The sequence below is a fragment of the Euprymna scolopes genome, chromosome 26, assembly GCF_053919585.1.
Source record: "Euprymna scolopes isolate OS-2025 chromosome 26, ASM5391958v1, whole genome shotgun sequence".
Classification (NCBI taxonomy): Eukaryota; Metazoa; Mollusca; class Cephalopoda; order Sepiida; family Sepiolidae; genus Euprymna; species Euprymna scolopes.
This window is the reverse complement of record NC_136507.1, coordinates 74,435,748-74,455,924: the sequence shown is the minus strand read 5'-3', so window position 1 is coordinate 74,455,924 and position 20,177 is coordinate 74,435,748. Positions and strand designations below refer to the sequence as shown.

The following is a 20,177-nucleotide window of genomic DNA, read 5'->3' as shown; positions in this document are numbered from 1 at the left end:
GCATTCGGTTGGTTTGATCCCTCCAGACATCAGCCTCTTCTATATCTTCAGACACTTTGTTTATTTTGGAATCCATCTTCTCTCCGGCACAGTCACGTTGCTATATATATATATATATATATATATATATATATATATATATATATATATATATATACTGCACAGTCACTTGGCGTTAACATTTTACTGCAGTTTCACACTATTACATATGCTCTAAAATTGTACTCGATGTGAAATCGATTGCATGTCATCCACTTACTATGTAGAATGTTTTTTTTGTTTTTATTTTTTATTTTTATTTTAATAGTTGTTATAGGTGTGATATATACGGCAGAATCACGTCGACACACTGGTTTTCACCAGATCACAGAAGTTAAGCAACGATGAGCCCGACCAGTACCAGATAGGTGACCATTTGAAAAATCTAGGCACTGTATGTACCGTGCCGAGTTGTGGAAATTTCCAGGTTGGTATTTGTGGGCACGTTCAACTCATGGGGGGGGGCTACACACCTGAATCAAGACAGAAAGCAATGGGAAATTACCGTCTTTACTTGTCTTCCCGAGATTACGATGGCTCTACAATTTGGAGATTGAAAAGGCAGGTATGGCTGACCACATATGGAGGGAAAAGAAAAGCTATCTGTCCTGATAGGACGAAGTAAAAATTGTAAATAGAAAAGAATGGTGGAGAGTAAGACGACCAAAGAAGTAGTATATAAGCTGGGTGACAATCGATTACTAAGCAAACCCAGTGTGGAATATAATATCATTTTTAGGTGGGCATCTCGGTTTGCCTTTAACTCATGGGGGTGGGGGAGATACACCCTCGAATTCAGACGGAAAGCAACAGGAAACTACCGTCTTGTCTTCCCGAGATTACCATGGCTCTACATTATTAAGGATGTGGATAGAGAGAGACAGAGAAAGCGAGAGCGAAAGAGAGACAGAGAGAGAGAGAGGTGGGAGTTTTAAAAGAAAGGTATTGCCAATACCTTTTTCAATGACATTTCTATTTTGTTATCCGTGCCTTCCGTGCAACGCCGAGTGTCCCTGCTAGTCTAATGCGTGTGCATGTCTTAATGAGAATAACGATAGGCAAATAAAATGTCCGTAGAAACTTGCAGGAGATGGCATAAAGATGGCATCTTATTTATTTAGGGGCTATCGATCAAGAAATCTATGCAACAAAATCCCTGTTTATATAATTAATTATCTAATGTTATATATATATATATATATATATATATATATATATATATATATATATATATATATATATACACACACACACACACAAACATCTCATATGTCGGTTGATCAGAATTATACATCTCTTCTTTCATATATCTTTCGATCACTTGTTATCGTTCTCTCTCTCATATATATATATATATATATATATATATATATATATATATATATATATATATATATATAAACATTTTTTTTCTTTTCCTTATCTCATCTTGGTGAAGTCATCATTTCTCGCTGAAAAATGGTAATGAGGCTACACTTATAAGAATCGACATGCAAAAAGACGTTTCTCGTCGTCTTTCTTGAACTCTTTGACATTCATCCTAATTGCCTTGACCTTCTGCTCCTCACATCTCCATCTCTGTCATCTCCTCCGTCTTTGTCCCTTCTTTCCCAGAGCACTTAGCCATGTCAAATAGTCAATACTCATGCGCTTAAGATGAAGATATGGCCAACAGGTCTCCCTCCCCCTCTCTACCGCTTTCTCTCCTTTCTGAATAAGTGTGCTATCTACAATGGTGAATCTCCTACTTAGAAGAAATAACAATGTTGCTAATAAAAAAAGAAAGAAAAGGCCACTTGCTCTCCTATGGAGATCGCTTGTATAGACTGCAGCTGTAATGTCCACTAGAATTGTTTCTAGGATTAAACAAAACAAAAAAAAGAAAACTATGAATAAGTGGAGGAACAAGAGGCAAAACGAATTCTTATGAGAACATTTTATGAATTGAATGGTCATAATTTTTGTTGAGGGCTAGAAATGATAAAGTTAATGGATGAAGAGGACAATTGAAAGCTGACAAAGAGTATTATCGCAGTGGAATTTAAACGATAATATTGATTGAAATAAAAACAAAAAAAAATTAAGAGACTTAAGAAATTATAACGAAAAGAAAATAATGCATTTAGAATAAAGGCAAGATAACTGGAAATGAATGCAACGAAGGCAAGATGATTGGGAATGAATGCTACGGGAAACAAGATGACTGAGAATGAATGCAACGGAAGGAAAGATGTCTGGAAATGAATGCAACAAATGCAGGATGTCTGGAAATGAATGCAACAAATGCAGGATGTCTGGAAATGAATGCAACAAATGCATGATGTCTGTAAATGACTGCAACAAATGCATGATGTCTGGAAATGACTGCAACAAATGCAGGATGTCTGGAAATGACTGCAACAAATGCAGGATGTCTGGAAATAACTGCAACAAATGCAGGATGTCTGGAAATGACTGCAACAAATGCAGGATGTCTGGAAATGAATGCAACGAATGCAGGATGTCTGGAAATGAATCTAACAAATGCAGGATGTCTGGAAATGAATGTAACAAATGCAGGATGTCTGGAAATGAATGTAACAAATGCAGGATGTCTGGAAATGAATGTAACAAATGCAGGATGTCTGGAAATGAATGTAACAAATGCAGGATATCTGGAAATGAATGCAACAGAAGGAAAGATGACTGAGAATGAACGAAACAGAAGGCAAGATGTCTGGAAATGACTGCAACAAATGCAGGATGTCTGGAAATGACTGCAACGAATGCAAGATGTCTGGAAATGACTGCAACAAATGCAGGATGTCTGGAAATGACTGCAACGAATGCAGGATGTCTGGAAATGACTGGGAACGAAGGCAAGATGACTGGGAACGAAGGCAAGATGACTGGGAATGAACGCAATGGAAGGCAAGATGACTGGGAACGAACGCAACGGAAGGCAAGATGACTGGGAACGAACGCAATGGAAGGCAAGATGACTGGGAACGAACGCAACGGAAGGCAAGATGACTGGGAACGAACGCAACGGAAGGCAAGATGACTGGGAACGAACGCAATGGAAGGCAAGATGACTGGGAACGAACGCAACGGAAGGCAAGATGACTGGAAACGAACGCAACGGAAGGCAAGATGACTGGGAACGAATGTAACGGAAGGCAAGATGACTTAAATGTGAAGGAAAATGCAATACTAAAAGTGAAAACAATTGCAGAATCATCATGATCATCATATTTAACATCCATTTTTCATTCGGGCATGCATTGGACGGTTTTTAAAAATTGACTTCCAAACTTGCATATCTTTCCGCTGGTTTTTATTTCTTCTTCTTTCTCTCAGAATCTATCTTTACCACTTCCTCCCATATTTTCCTCGACTTTCTTCTGTCGACTCATCCAGCTGCTTTACCTGTTCTTCATCTATTAACCCAACAACCCAACAACTATTCCCTCAACCTGGCCATTCCATTGCTCACACATACACACACCGTCCAGATTTAATCTTCCTCTGAGATCATCAGATCTAAGCTTCTTTTTCAGACTAACGTTACACATCCATCACATCATTCCTTTCCATGCAACGCATGTCCTCAATCCTCATCATACTGTCTAGAAAGAGAATGTAAATGAGTTAAAATAAGTTTTTAAGAATGAAATATTTTTTGATTGCTTTGTATCCCCCCCCCCTTTTTTTTTTTTAAACTTTTTCTAATTTTTGACAGAAAACGACTCTGCCGGTCATAAACGTAATTATTTACTTTCTTCCACCCGTAGGAATATTTGACACAAGGTCGGAAGTTGGAGAGAGTCAAGTCAGCATTCCTAAAGGAGTACTATGACCTAGCAAAACATTGCCTCAATAGCCCTGTCACCATTCCCCGATCAGGGCGTTTCAGACAGTAAGCAATGAACTTACTCGATCCAAGCGCCGGGTAGCAAGGTCTGGCACCGTAACATTGTCCAGGAACCAACACATTGCATGCTTCGCAAAGTGGACAAGGATAGAAAAGAACTTCAACTTGCTTTTTCTTTGTAACAACATTTCCTTATTACGGCCTTGGCGTCACCCACGTGATCTCGAACGCTCTCCACGCGTCCCACGTGATTTCCAACGTTATCTCCTTCCGTGCTCTACATCTCTCTCGTGATAGTTCTCTTTCTCCTTTTTATAGTCTTGTTTTCTTCACTGGTGAAGTCATTTGGCATGCATTTGCATATAGCCGCCCGCGCTATGTTACAGAAGGATGAACTTCCTTGGTACTAACCAGGCGAGAGTACCTGTCGGGATGATTGCCGAGAACGGATCCCCGACCGGTATTTTTACCCAAATCTTCAAGCAACTGAAGCAACACGGAGATCACCTTTTAGAAAATAAGAATAGTGAAAGGTGAATCGCACGTAGTAGCTTGTCAGAACGTTTCATGTTTTCAAATTCCGCCAAACGTTTGTCTGATCTTCGTCTAATTGACCTCAATTCAATCTGAACATTACTCACACAGTTCGTATGATCTTTGATAATTTATCTTTTGTCTCATCCCAAGTGCATTCACATCTCGTCTAGATTGTATTTAAAACATTCTTTAAAAAAGAAAAATGCCTAAATTGTCTTTCATGTGGGTAGAAATTGAATTGTGATTACAAATAATTTAATATTATTCAAAGCATTTTTGATTTAACAAAAAAAAGACAAAAGGTTTTATCTGTTTTATTTTGTCAGCATCTCTCTCTCTCTCTCTCTAATCTGATTTTATTCGATGAATCATTTATGTTTTCATTTGCTTTTACCTTTTTTGCGTCTCAACCATCGACAAAGATGAGGATTCCAGTCGACACATGTCATCAGAGAATGACATTCATTTCTTCAGCTCAAAGATAAATTCATTAACTCCAAGATTGCTAATACGCTCTACATTAATAAAGGACCCTTCAGATGTAAAAACAAAATGTTATATATATATATATATATATATATTATTTGTATATTTTGGCAGCGAGTCATTATTTGAACACGACTGAGTTCTTCTTTTTTCCGATTTTGTTGGATAAGTTTTCAATTCGCAGAGTGCTATTTTTTTATTATTACTGCTGGCATGTTGTATATTATGGCGCCCAGAAATTGTTGTTTAACCATATTCTTCTCAAATGCTTTCAATTGCTACATCCGATCGCCGTCAGGAGCGATTGTCATTGTTGTCATTTTCTTTATTGAGGTTTAGTGTATTTATAGTTAGTTTTTTTATTATTATTATTATTATTGGTTATAAAGTTGGGTGCGGAATGGGTAGGGGTGAATTATTTTAATTTTCTTATTTTATATTCTATTTGTTTAGTTATTTATTGTTAGTTGTTGAATACGGTTAGTATATTTGTCTCGATATTATATGAGATCCGGTCAATAAAGGGCTGTAGTTTATATATGTTTGCCCCTTTAAGAACTAGGTTCATTATCGTTGAGCACTGTACGTGTAAATAAAAAAAAAGTCGGTCACTTAACCCACGCGTGTGGATCGTGATGTTAAAATCACTTTATCACTCTAGACCTACTTGAATGACATTTACAGTTTATAAATGTTAATTTCAACAAAATTTTTGGCACGATCCACGCCGATTAATGGGTATGTTCCTTGCTAATGAAGTCAGAGATGGCTTCGTGGTCGGGTTCAAATCGTAATCGTGACTCTCTGCACTGATGATCCTGAAAGGATGAAACACTACTGTCTGTAGGTATTCAAAATAATTATAGTAATAATTGCATATATATATATATATATATATATATATATATATATATATATATATATATATATTCTAAAGAAGCTTTGAATAAAAAAAAAAATGCAAAAATAAAAATAAAGAATGCAGTTTAGATTCTCGGAAGGAAAAAAATATTAACTTTAACCTATCGCAGACTAATCACCTACATAATCCGATTTCTAAAATGTTTATAATGACCAAAGAAAATTCATATATATATATATATATATATATATATATATATATATATATATATATATATATATATATATATATGGTGGATTCTCTCATCGAAGACTATGAATGAGGGTTCAGTATGCAATCTTCAGCAGCTTCCAAGCTCTGTGACACCACATGCATAATTACAATCCGGCAGACGTCGGGCACACTCCTTCGCAGATGGTGAACTTGCATATATGCTCGTCGGTCAAAGATGTCTTCTCGAGTGAACAGATAACTTTGCTGCATGCTTTGAAACCACAGTGGCATACGTATTCATTTTTTGGTGGATTTTCCTGGTGTTTTGCCTTCATATTTGCACGAAGGCTGTTCCTATGATGAAGGCGGTTATATATATATATATATATATATATATATATATATATATATATATATATATATATGGTGATTGAAAAGTAAATTCTCTATTTTAAAATGCATTTAGTTTTTTTTTGTTTTTGTTTTTTTTTTACATAGGCGTCACCACTTATCAAGGCCGATAGGCCACTCAAGGATAAGGGTTAAAGAGTGTAGAGTAGTCAAAAGGACAATATACTAATCGATAGTAATGGAAGTTCGGTAAATTTGTTAACTTAAGTGGAACGGCTCATCAGAAACTTGTTCATGTTCATTTTGTAAATATAATTTATGCAATTAATTAATGAGAGAAGACTATGTGTGCAGTTTTTATTTAAAATTCAATGTAGGCGTCTTCATTCGCTACCAACTTTTCAAGTCGACTAGGAATCAAATCAACTGATTTCACAAGAAACTGTTGTGGAATGGTAGACAGAATTTCATGTATTTGCCCTTGTGGAGGATCTCCATCTTGCATAAAAATCTAATCTTCAATATTATCCCAAGCACTAATAATTGGCCAAATTTCATCCCTCAATATAGTGAGGTACCGCCACACTTTGCTATTGTTGTTCATAAATAGCTGAATGCCCAATTGTCTGAAAGATGGATGGGTCATCGCAGTTTGCACGAATGGTCGGTCAGAAGTCCTAACTTAATGCTCTGCGAATTTTTTCCTCTGGGGTTGGCTGAAAGAGCAAGTCTACTCGAGCAAACCAAAAAATTTAGAAGAATTTGAAGGGCGAATACATCAAGTTATGACTACCATTTACTGTTAATAGCCACTCTTGATCATGCTCATATCAAAAAAGGTTCAGTTTTATTTACTGCACAAGCATGTAGTAGTTTCGGTCCTTTACTGATATTTTTACTTATTATTCTCTACATGTTTTTTTTTTATTATTGTAATACCAAGGGCCGAAAACATTTTACGCTTATATCTATATATCTATAAAAGTGAACATGTGTGTCTGTGTACATTTCCCTACGCAATAACTCTGTTAATTTTAAGTCTACAGACTCGATATTTGATATACAGGGTACTGAGATTGGGGAAAATCTTTGGGATCGGTTTTCGGCCAGAAATTTGGCTGTTAAGGGGTCAAAGTTCAACGATTTGACCTTTGAGAACTCTACCAAACCCCTCTGCCAATTTTGGGTCTAAACACTTGAAATTTTAGATATAGTTTCCTTGAACATGGATCTAACTTAATAACTTGATTTGAACCCCAAACAATAAATGTTAAGGGGTTATAATAGGGGTCAAAGTTAAAAAAATTGATCGTTTCTTTTTGTGCTTTTTTTTTTTTTTTTTTTTTTTTTTTTTTGCTCAACATACACCTCCAAACACCCGGGCAATGCCAGGCTGAAATGTTAGTAAATAAAACTGAATATTTTTTTTTGATGAGTATTCAAAATGTGTTTGTTCCCAGTAGAGTGGTATATTATAAAAGTATTTAAAGCTCTAATATTGCACTATCGAGCTATTTAGATGAACTTTGTGTTATTAATAGAAACAAATTAAAAATATTTCAATACAAAATTGTAAGATTTTTGTTTCAATAATATATGTATGCGTGTATATATATATATATATATATATATATATATATATATATATATATATATATATATATACATATATACTTTAAAGGAGATTAGAACAATAGTCTAAAGAGCAGAGTGTATTTTAATGTAATAGTAAAATTACTAGTTTAATTAAAATTACTATAAAATTTACCTATCGAGCTTATTATATATATATATAATATTAAGTTAATTAATATATGTATACGTGTACACTGTTTGTTTGTAAACAAACGGTTTGAGCATTATAAAAGTGGTGGACGAATGTTTGTCTAAAATAGACATTTGTCGAGGTTATTTGCGGGCACTGCTCCCGTGGGTCGATGGCTGGAACTGCTGATTGTCAATGTGATAGTTCTAAGTTCAATTCTCAGCTTGGGAGAAGTGCTAGTCTAGCGGCACTGATGAGTTGTGATACAACGTAACAGTACTGTATGTCGATGACTACAAATTAAAATATATAAACAATTATGTTTTTATATATGATTTTATTACTTAGGATAGTATTTACATATGAACGAATAAAACAAACTTCTTATTTAGATAGCTCAATAATGCAATACTAGAGCTATAAATATTTCTTAAAAATTACCGCTTTACAAGGAACAGACGCTCATATTGTTGCTTATTTTTTAATTGTTTAATCAATATAAGCTCAGACATTTGAAAATGATTAACAATGTTTCTTAAATAATATATATATATATATCATTTTATAATTAATACCAGAAATTGACCCCCCCCCCCAAAAAAAAAAATATAATAATAAACGTTTTTGACATTGGAAAATAAACACTATTTTTTTTTTCTAATGCCACAAAATATTCTGTTTGTGTTTTTTTTTGTTTGTTTTTTTTGTTTTTTTTCAGATTCCGATTCCGATTAATTGTCCCAATCATTATGTGTTAGAGAGAGAAGGGGGGGGGGCAATATGAAATGAAAATTTCAAACAAAATGTAAAATTGGTTATGTACATATGAAAAATTAAAAAAAAAAAAAGTTTTCAGCTCATTTTCAGGAATATGGACAATAATGATATTTGTATTGACGCATAGTTGTTGTTTTTGAATAAATCCTTGATTATTCGTTTATTTTAGCACACTGCATCAACCTTTTCCTGTACCTAATATTTGTCCATGTATGCGAATTAAAAAAAAAAAAAAATTGATCTCAACAATATGTAAATCGCGCAATTTTTTAATGTTTATTTTATTTTAATTTTTAAGTTTCTTTGTTTTTTTTTGTTTTTTTTTAGGTTTAATTGGAAATTTTGGACCAAATCAGAATGCAGTTCATCTCGGGTAAGATTTCTTTATTTATTCTGTTTCTTGCAGATGACCATCTCATAATCCAAAATTTCAGTGATGAGTATTGTTTTGTATATACTTATACTCTTCTCTCCTATCTCTCTCTCTCTCTCTCTCTCTGTCTCTCTTTGTCTCTCTCTCTCTTTGTCTCTCTCTTTCTTGTTTCTTTTACTCTTTTCTTTTCTCTCTTTTTCTCTCCCCATCGCTTTTTCTTTCTTTCCCTTTTTCTTTTTTGCCTTCTCTTTTTCTCCCTTTCTTTCCCTCTTTTTCCCTTCCTTTCCCTCTTTTTCCCTTCCTTTCCCTCTCTTTCCCCCTTCCTTTCCCTCTCTTTCCCCCTTCCTTTCCCTCTCTTTCTCCCTTTCTTTGCCTCTCTTTCTTCCTTCCTTTGCCTCTCTTTCTTTCTTCCTTTGCCTCTCTTTCTTTCTTCCTTTGCCTCTCTTTCTTTCTTCCTTTGCCTCTCTTTCTTTCTTCCTTCCCTTCTCTTTCTTCTTTCTCTTTCTTCTTTCCCCTCTTTTTCTTTCTTTCTTTTTCTTTTTTCTTCCTTTCTTTTTCTTTTTTCTGTCTTCTCTTTTTTCACTACTTTTCTTATACTTCTGTCAGCATTTTTCTCTTTGCTACATTTTCTCCCTCAACCACCATCTTTCTATTTCTTGTGTCTCCCCTCGTTTTTGCTCTCTCTCTCCCTCTTGCATTCCTGCTCTACCCTCTCTTTCTTGCACCTTTCCCACCACCCCTCTCTCTCTCTCTCTCTCTCTCTCTCTCTCTCCCTCTCTCTCCCTCTCCCCCCTCTCTCTCTCTCTCCTACACTGTGTGTCACCTTTCTCTGTCCTATACTCTCTATCCACTTCTTCTCCACTCCCTCACTCTCTTTGAGTAAACAATATCATTATATAGTTGGCCTAGCTGCACCAAATATAAAAAAAACAAAAATCTCTTTGTTGCTTTAAAATTCATGGCAATAATTTCGCTAAAATAATTCTTGTTTTTCCTCATAATAAATCTTTCGAATGAGGTTTTAAGGATCACAGATCCATTTGTAGGACAAAAGACAAGAAAATTAAGTCATTGAATATGATACGCCATCTCTGAAACCCTTGTCTCACTAGTCATGAAATCAATAGAAAATCTCTTAAAAATCGATTCGGTCCATGAAAACAAAGCTTATACTAATAGGTTTTGGAAAATGAGGAAGATACCCGCCTCCATTGCCAAAAGGTTTTTGATTATCATCTAAGTATAAGATAAAATTTGAAATTAATGTTTTTCATATTCATTTTAGAAATTATCTTGTTAGTGCTCCATGAATCCTTTTCTCAAGAGTAGATGGGACTCTCTTAAACCGTGGTAGGCACCACATGTAGTGATGGCGTCACGATAAAAAATACCCTTAATAGCCCTGGCAAAGCATCAAGTATTCAGCTATCGACAAAATTTGAATTACACTATAAACTCGTGTAGTGAGTTCAATCTCGGCTACAGTTGCGCTGGATGATGGATGAAGGGCCTATGAAAACACTTTGCACTGCTCATGAGCTCCATGGTGTCCTGAAGTTTGAGAAACCCTGCTTTAGACCAAGGAGTCAAACGAGCTGGAACAAAGGAAGCAGGTAATAGATCAGTCAATTATGAGAAACAAATGCCATAATAGTATTTATAGTAAAGACTGAGACTAGCAACATCACACCTGTGAGAAAGAGGTTGCAGTGAAGGAAAAAAAAATGTGAGGCCAATCAAGTTACAGATAACGTTTCTGAAATTTATCAAGCACCCTCAAATGGGACACGGATTCATCAGCATGAGTATGACAATAGTACTCCACACATGGTCTGATAGTAGATTTTTAGAGATACAGAATAATCTCACGTGAGAGAAAGTGTTTAGAGCAACAGAAGGAACCGATTTCAAAAGAAGCAGAAAGAGCAAGGGATTTGATATATGAACTCGAAGAAAGATTCGATGAGAGAGAAAGATCCAAACGTTTTCGGTTTGAATTCTTATCAAAGAGTAGAACCGTCCATGAGAATCTCAGGAACGAAAGGAACGCACCTACGATTGGCCAGCACTGTAATTCTTGAAATTGTAAACACAAATTTGTTTTTTTTTACACAATAAAGAAAGAAGAAAAAGAAATCAGCCATCCATTGTGTATCTAGCGCAGTTGATAGAAAGGGAAAATAATCAGTTCAGTAAAACGTATGCAAGTTATCTGCTTTGAGGCTCTACGACAAGGGAGACCACTCTCTTGTATGGCATTCTTTCATTTTTAATTTAGATGCATCACACAATTTTTTGCCCATTAATAGTTCCTTAAAATATGCTAATATTGACATATTTGGCTATTTATAAACTGCTTGCAGGCAAATGTTAACGGTCGTGGCCAGAGTAAAATGCAAGAAAAATTCTATATAGTAATTAAAAATTGTTTCATATTGTTTTTCTTGTACTGGGTGAGTTGCGGGAAACGGATTTTTTTAAGGAAAGCAGAACTCTGTGAATATTTCAACAAAAATTTTATAGTGTACGTAAATACATGTACTAAACTATGCCATTATGGAATATTTAGAAGCAAAAGATTATGTCTGACAAATGATGGCCATTTTCACGAGCACAAATTTGAAGCCATTTTCTAAAGTTAGCCTCCACTTTCACTAAAGTTTCTTCACCTATTTTTTTTTTTTTGTATTTTCACCTATTACAGTCTTCAATTCTCCAAATGTGACAGATTTAGACGCGCGATTTCAAAAATCCTCACAGAAAGATCGGATGAGCACAGAGGCCACGGGAGATCTCAAAAGCGTGAAATGGCATTAGGGAATGCAGTCGCGGACGCTCTCGTTGTATGAGCAGTGGCCCCCATCTTGTTGAAACCATATTGATGTCCTATTGATTCCGCGTCTGCAAAGCTCAGGAAGGAAACTGTTTTCAAACATTTGAATATATATCCGTTTCCTGTGACTCGCCCTGTATATTATTGATTGGGGAATCATTTCAATTTTAAATCCAGTTAGTATTACGCATTTAAGATTGAGAAAAATACACTTGAAATGCGTCAACAATATCTGAATAAGAAAAATCAAAACAAGATGGCAACCGAATTTGACCTGATGTCATGTGATTTTGAGAAAGAAAAGAGGAAAAACGTGTACACACTTGCAAAGGTTTTGATTTCGTCTTATCAGTAGATTTTTGCATTATTCTTGCCGAGTTTCTTTTTCGTTCTGGTTGTGTACGCGAGGAATTAATCAGTCCTAGCAATAAATATTTCATGTTTGCTACCTTCCAGATTAATTAAAATTTGATATGGGAAGAATTTTCGATTCCACCAAGTTTGGATTTGTTAATCTCTGATACGGTTCTAAACCTTCTGAAGCACGAAATTCGGGATTAGTGAAGGTCTTGTGTGGCCTAGTTGATATTTTTCGGGTCTGATCTTCTGGTTGGCCACACCGTTCTCCTCTGCGCTAATGAATATATCAATTGACAGATTGCCAACATACCTTTCCTGCCTACGCATTAAAAATTAGGGCAAAGTATAAACCCTGAAAGAGGCTCAATCTCTCACACATACACATTTTATGATATACAAGCAGAGGGGTGGGAGCGCCCGGCTTTGCCCAGATGTAAAATATGCTTAAATATGAGATTTCATATATATTATTATAGTTGTGATTTCAAAAGTAAAAGAAAAAAAAGTATTTGAGTGCCATCAGTTAGAATTGAAACCAAAACTGTAGCATTCAAAGCTGGTGACGTTATCACTGTACTAACGCGACATGCATATGAATTGATTAAAAACTAAAATAAACTAAGATGCATGTACAAAATATATAACGATTTTTTTCTATTGTGACCCATTTTTTTTTACCCTTAAAACCTATTTTAACTTAATTCTTTGACCCCTAAAACCTATTTTAACTGGCTAAAGACCCATAAAAGAATGATCTATAAAGAATCCAATCATTTCAAACCCCTAGCACCACTCTGCGACTTTTAGTTTCAGAAGAGATGGTTTGAAAATATGGAGACAGAGAGATATATAGCCTTTTATATAATAAAGTTATACGGACAATTGTGAAACACTATATATATCTAAAAATGTAGCCATAGATTGATGTGTATGTCAGGTTGACAAGAAACTTCTTTCAGTTTTGAACTTTTAAATTCAGATGAACACATCTCGGCTCAAACAAACATTTATTGATCGAAATAAGCACCATCAGAATGAACACACTTTTGCCAATGCAAAACAAATTTATGTCAGTAATGTAAAAATCTTGTGTTCTGGTGGCGATGAAGTTACTGAAGGCGTTTTTTATATCACTTAGGTTTTTGAAGCATTTCTCATGCAGGAAGTTGTTGAGATGCTTGAAAAAGTGGTAGTCAGTAGGTGAGAGGTTTGGGGAGTATGGCGGATGAGACAATTCGTAGACCAATTCGGTGAACTCCTACAGCATTGGTTTAGCAGTGTGCGATCGGGCATTATTGAGGAGAATTGAACCTTTTCTGTTGACTAATGCTGGGTGTTGTTGTCGAAGTTTCTGATGCATTTCATCAATTTGTTGACTGTACTTCTCTGCTGTAATAGTTTCGCCTGCATTCCAAAAACTGTAATGGATGAGTGGTCAGTATGATCTTCTTTTGGTGCAACTGGCTTCAAGAAGTGTCGTGGAGCTTTGTCGGCATCTAACCACTGAGCTGAGCATAACTGGTTGTCATAAAGGACCCACTTTTAATCGCAAGTCATAACCCAGTTGAGGAATTTGTTCTTGTTGCATAAAAGAAGGGAAGATGACAGTTCATAATGGCGTTTCTTTAGTTGGTGTTAAATTCATGAGACACCCATTTATCAAGTTTTTTGTCTTTTCAATTTCTTTCTCAAATGGTTGGAAATCGTTGTATACGTTATGTCTAATTCAGAAGCAAGTTCTCAAACAGTTGTGCATGGATTGGCTACGACTAAGGCTCTTAATTGATCGTTGTCAACATTCGATGGCCAACCACAACACTCATCATCTTCAAGACTCATCGCCACCACCACGAAATTTCTTAAGCCACCATTGTGCTGTGCGTTCAGTAGTGGATCCTGGGCCAAATGCTTCGTTGATATCACGAGCTGTTTCAGTAGCTTTTCAGCCTAGCTTGAAATGAAATAAGAAAATTGTGCGAATTTGCTTTTTTTTTTTTCCACCTTCAACGTTCTGAAAAAGAAGACAATTATTTTAAAACCATTATAATTTAAACAATTATATAGAGTGAAAAACTCTCTTTAAAATGATATATAAAGTAAAGTTATTATAACGAAAACTTATTTGAAAATACATCATTTGAAATCAAAATTAAAAATCCCGTAGGAACTTTCTTCTCAACCTGATAGATAAACACACATACATAACCACGGTTTTATTGTTTGGCTACTTGCTGTTGAGAATTGTTGCAGTTGTTGAGCATTAATAGTTTTTCTACAAAGATTGCAGGGTACTTACGAGAGGGACAACATGAAGGTCGTCAACATTCCTAAGTGAAGGGCTTTTTGCAAAACGAACTGAACTTGGCACACCTAGGTTGTCAATCCGTGTCAATAACCAATATGTCATCGTCCCCTCGCTTCTTTTGCAGTTTGTTTGTTTGTTGAGCATTATTCATCATCATTGTTGGCATTCTATTAGGGGACCACGTGAAGGTTACCAACATTCCTAAATGCAGGTGATTCTGTGGAACTGACTGGGGTCAAACTTTGCACACCCTGGTTATCAGCCCATGTCGTTAACCACTAGACCACAGTTACCTCCCTGCTGATGCTGATTCGCTATTGAAGCCACTTTCACGCGTTATTCAAGCACTGTCGTTGAAAAAATGTTAATATTTCTTGCAGTGTTATCGAAATAAACAAAAAAACAGATTTACTCACAACCATATCTAAAATAATTACATTCAATAAACTAGATTTTTCCATGAAAAAATAAAATAAAATAGAATACAAAAATGTTTGGACGGAATCTTGCAAGTGTCCTTTTTTCTATGAAATTAAAAATTTGTCAACACAATAACTAATTTTCATAACGTAAAACTAGAAAATTTTTGTAAAAAGTAAACAAAATAGATGCCCAAATATTATTTTAAGTCTTTGATTTTCGTCCAGAAAAAAGGGGTTGCTAAAAGTTCAAAATTGAAAAATTGGTACGTGCGGGTGGGGATCACCGGATTTTTATCTGTTTGTGAACTGTTTCACGAATGCGCATGCATGAATCATCCACGTAACAGATTACTTATGTTAAGAATAAGTAGGTTTGAAAACAATTTGTAAAGATCGTGTCAAACTGGCCTAATGGTTATCGTACTTGATTCAGTCTTTAGGTTTTGGTTTCGATTTCAGCTTGAGTATTGTTTTTTTTTTTTACTTACAAGAAGTGAAACTGTATAGAAAAAACATAATACACGAATGCACATGTCTCAGTTTGTGTATGAATTAAAATATATTTCTGCGTATTTTACGACCGGGCAAAACCAATTGGCCTGCTAGTTTAAAATAAATGCAAGCTCAGGCTACTAGCAATTAACTCGGAAATGGGGGCAAATTAAGTGTCTATAAATTCAAAGTCAGCTGACATAAACAGTAAACAGCCAGAGAGTATAAAATGATAGGAATTTGGAATATTGCATTTTGCACTTACATTGACTGCTTTTTCTTAATGCCATAAAAAGGCCCAACTTTAATTTTTAAAAGAGGCTTTTATAACGGTAATATATAATATAAATCTTACCTGTCTATTTAAATGTTTGTATGTCTGCCTAAAACTTTCGACAGAAACAACGGATTTTCATGAGATTGGTATCGTTTTTGGACGACAAATATCGAAAAATTGGTCAAAAACATTAATTCCTTCATCCTCAACTGGGCACTTTTCTACAGGGAGAGGTCACTTTTTTTGCTGATATTTTCGAAAGTTTTCCCCTCTTTTCAATTGTCTAAACTTAATTTAAACCTATATCGTTTCCGGTTTGGCGATGGGTGCAACAGCAAACATGTCACTGCCTACTACCACTTTTTTTTTTTTTTTTTTTTTTGCTCAACACACGCCTCCAAACACCCAGATACCCAGACTAGTATTTTTATAAATAAATATTAAGAATTGCTTTTTTTTTTATACCTACAGACCCTAGTTTTTCATACTTACGCAATCAATAGCATAGGAAGTGACAATATTTATGTACATAATGTGTGTGTGTGTTCTACCCCATTTTTCGTCCCTGTAAATATGCATTAGTAATAAATATTTATATCCACATACATACGTGTTTGATTGTACCTTTGTAACATTCAAATAAACGATAAACGACAGAACGCATGGGTGCACATAATCTCCCCTCCACACACACACACACACACACACACACACACACACACACACACACACACACACACACACTTGTGCATTCAACAAATGCGTACTCGCTGCACCTGCTAGTTTTTGTTTGTTTTTTGTTTTTTTGTCTGGAAATCGCACCAGAAAAGACATAAAACTAATAAGAAGCTAAAAAAAAAAAAAAAATACTACTTCAATGCAATGTCAAAAACTTGCCAACGATAAACGTTATATGGAACAGATTCCGACCTAGAAAACGGAAATTCTCCCTTTGTCAGAAATATCGCTTATGGAATGTGAGGATTAAAGGACAAAAATAGAAAACAAACTTGTTCGAGTTTTAATAATCTTCGCTTTGTTTTGCATGATTTTTTTTTTTTAATGGAAACCGCTCGGTACAAGGCCTGAAGCCACTTGATGTAAGGAGTTAGGGAAAAAAAATAGTGCTTCAAAGTCAAAAACTTGCTAAGGATTAGTATTAGATGGAATAGATTTTAACCCAGAAAGCAGAAAATCTTCCCTATTTGTCAGAAACCTCATTCATGGAATGTGAGGACTAAAGGACAAAAATAAGGGAAGCAAGAGTTTACTTTCTACTCTTTTTATGTCGGTTAATGTATGCTGAACATTGTTTCAGACTTGTAAGTTGGTAATAATTAACGCAAACACGGTGGTAATAATTAACGAAAAAGTTTATTAACAAAAGTATGTTACCAGAAATACACGTCAGCATTCTGGGGCCATAACTGCTGCGAATCACTACATCAATGTTTAGATGTAACTCTTTTTATAGTGTCTGAGTAAGTCCATTATCCCCAAATGGGTAGATCAGATGGAGATCCAGAAAACAGTAATTCTTCCCTATTTGTCAGAAACCTCATTCATGGAATGTGAGGACTAAAGGACAAAAATAAGAGTTACACGGTTGCCGAAAGTAAACCCAAGATCCACTTTTTACTCTCTTTAAAGTTATCGCCAGCGACCAATCAATTACACTAGTTCGTTAGTAAAGTCTTTCTTTGTACATACGTGTATCTGGTCTTTATTCTTTGGCTTTGATTTTATGTTATTCGAGACAAATCAACTCTATACATGAAAACACAAGAGACAGTGATTTTTTATTGTATTGTTTTGGCCTATCCTCTATTTTTCTCATTCATCTCGCCATGTATTGTTTTTGTATGATTAATGATAATCTTGACCAGCTCTTAATCTCTTAATAAAACACCAGACATATTAAATGTTTTGTTCATATAATCCTTAATCTCTTTAATCTGAATTGGACCTTTTTAAAACTTGATGGATTTAGGATCAATGTTTACCATTCGAACTACGATATGTAGTTTTGATGTTCGCACTTACTCTTACTCATTTAACCTTTGACACAATTCAGTTATTTCGATCAGAGCAACAATACATGCAAGGTACTAGCAGTACGAACATAAACGGAAACAACCCTATGAAAGAATGAAAGCAGAAACAGATAGATAGATAGATAGATAGATAGATATAAGGTGAGAATGTGTGTGAGGACACTTTTCAACCTATATACTCAACGAATTTTTTATCTCTATACTTGAAATTTGTTATTTAGGGTATTCAGACACATGGAAAACTTTTCAATCGATTTTCATCCAGAAAAAAAAAACTGCTGTTAAGGGGTCAAAATTGAAAAATTGGTACTTGAAGATCATCGGATTTGTATGTTTGCTGTTTCATGAATGTGCATGCGTGACTCGTTCTCATGACTGATTCCTTATGTTAAGAATAAGAAGGTTTGAAAACACTTTTTTAAAGATCGTGTCCGGCTGGCCTAATGGTTATTGTACTTGATTCACTGCCTTCATGTTTTGGTTTCGATCTCAGCTCGAGTATTTGTTTTTTTTTTTACTTACGAGAAGTGAACTGTTTAGAAAAAAACAAAATACTCGCATGTACATATCTCAGTTTCTTTCCGTTTTTTTTTTTTCGTTTTTTTAATTTTTTTTTTTTAAGGAATTTAACGTTATGTTTAATACTGGGCAACGCTAGTATATTATATATATATATATATATATATATATATATATATATATATATATATATATATATATTGTGTGTGTGTGTGTGTGTGTAACCCAGGTTAAGTTTGTATCTACAGAGTAAAATTTCATAGAATCTGTACTGTGTCTGCATAATAGTGCTCAATAATGAATAATGCTATTTATCTATATAAATAAAACAATAGATGTATGTATATACGCGTGTTTGTGTAAAAATATTTAACCGATAAACTCTTAAACAACTGATCACATAACACTGAAATAAAGAGGAAATAGTAATCATACACCAAGCATCGTTTATAACGAGTAAAATCTTAATCTGGATGGATAAATAAGTCGTACAGACTGTTGGCAAGTTGAAATGCAAAAATGTCAGTTTCAATTTGCCGATATATTTCTATTACTTTTGCGCATGCACAAATCCATTGATAGCTCGGAGTGGTTTAATTTTGAATCTTTCTTATCTATTTGTCAATAGCTCAAATGGTGGGGAACACAGCTAGAGCTCTGAATGTTTTGGTTTCGAATTTAGGTGATGGCACCCAAGACATTTTTTTTTCTAACTTTTGAAATCAGTACTATATATTAGGTGCAATATGATACTGAATTGGCTCTGTGATACTAAATACGAAATCTACATAAATTAAAAATATATTTAAATGCATAAAAGTATTTTCCAACCGGGCAAGGTTGAGTACTCCCCACTAGTTTATAATAAGGTTTTATTTATACAAACATATCATGGTTACACATTCATGCTAATGTTTCAGTAGTAGCTTTAATAAGTAACATCATCATATCGTGTGAATTCGAAGGTTCTATTGGTTGACATTGGTTTCCCCGATATTTTTGTAGTCCAAATATTTTTCTAGAAATACAGTGAGTACTTACGAGAGGGATCACATGAAGGTTGCCAACATCTTAAGTGATTTTTGAGGAACGAGCTGGATTCGAACTTGAAACACCCAGGTTGTCAGTCTGTGTTGTAAACCACTTGATCACCGTCAACTTCCTAATAAAAAACAACCACCTCCTCAGACCTGTTTATTAAAGCTATTACTGAACTATTTTAATGCATGTGTAGCCATGGTATGTTTGCATAAATAAAACTTATATATTAGTGATGGGACGATTCCAATATTTTTCCCAATTTCATACTAAATTACTGATTCCAATAGAATTACCGATTCCGATTCTTTATAAATCTTTAAATATTTAACTACAAATTTATTTTTTCCCTGATTGCCATAAAAACATATGATAAATGCGCATATATTTTCTCAAACGTAAAAACACACTTGTGAGGGGGGGGGGGTGATCTATAGATTTTAGTTTTACTGATAGTTTAAAATCGATAAATGTGTATTATTTTATCATTACTACCAGTAGTGGAAGATTTTGTTTTAAACAAAATCAAATAAAAAAAGATAAAGGAATCGTTTCTGGCATCAGAAAATAGGCACAAAAGTTTTAAATTAAATAAAGATAGACTGATACGTATATTTATAA

At 34.6% G+C, this 20,177-nt stretch overlaps 1 protein-coding gene across 2 annotated transcripts in view; it reads left to right on the top strand.

The window, feature by feature from the left end:
* The window catches only part of LOC145248188 (uncharacterized), a 558,365-nt gene that overhangs the window by 161,694 nt on the left and 376,494 nt on the right, over positions 1-20,177 (top strand). For both annotated transcript variants that reach the window (XM_080110044.1, XM_080110045.1), the window contains exon 3: positions 9,211-9,256. The gene's annotated coding sequence lies outside the window, so the exon portion shown is untranslated. The remainder of the gene's footprint in view (positions 1-9,210; positions 9,257-20,177) is intronic.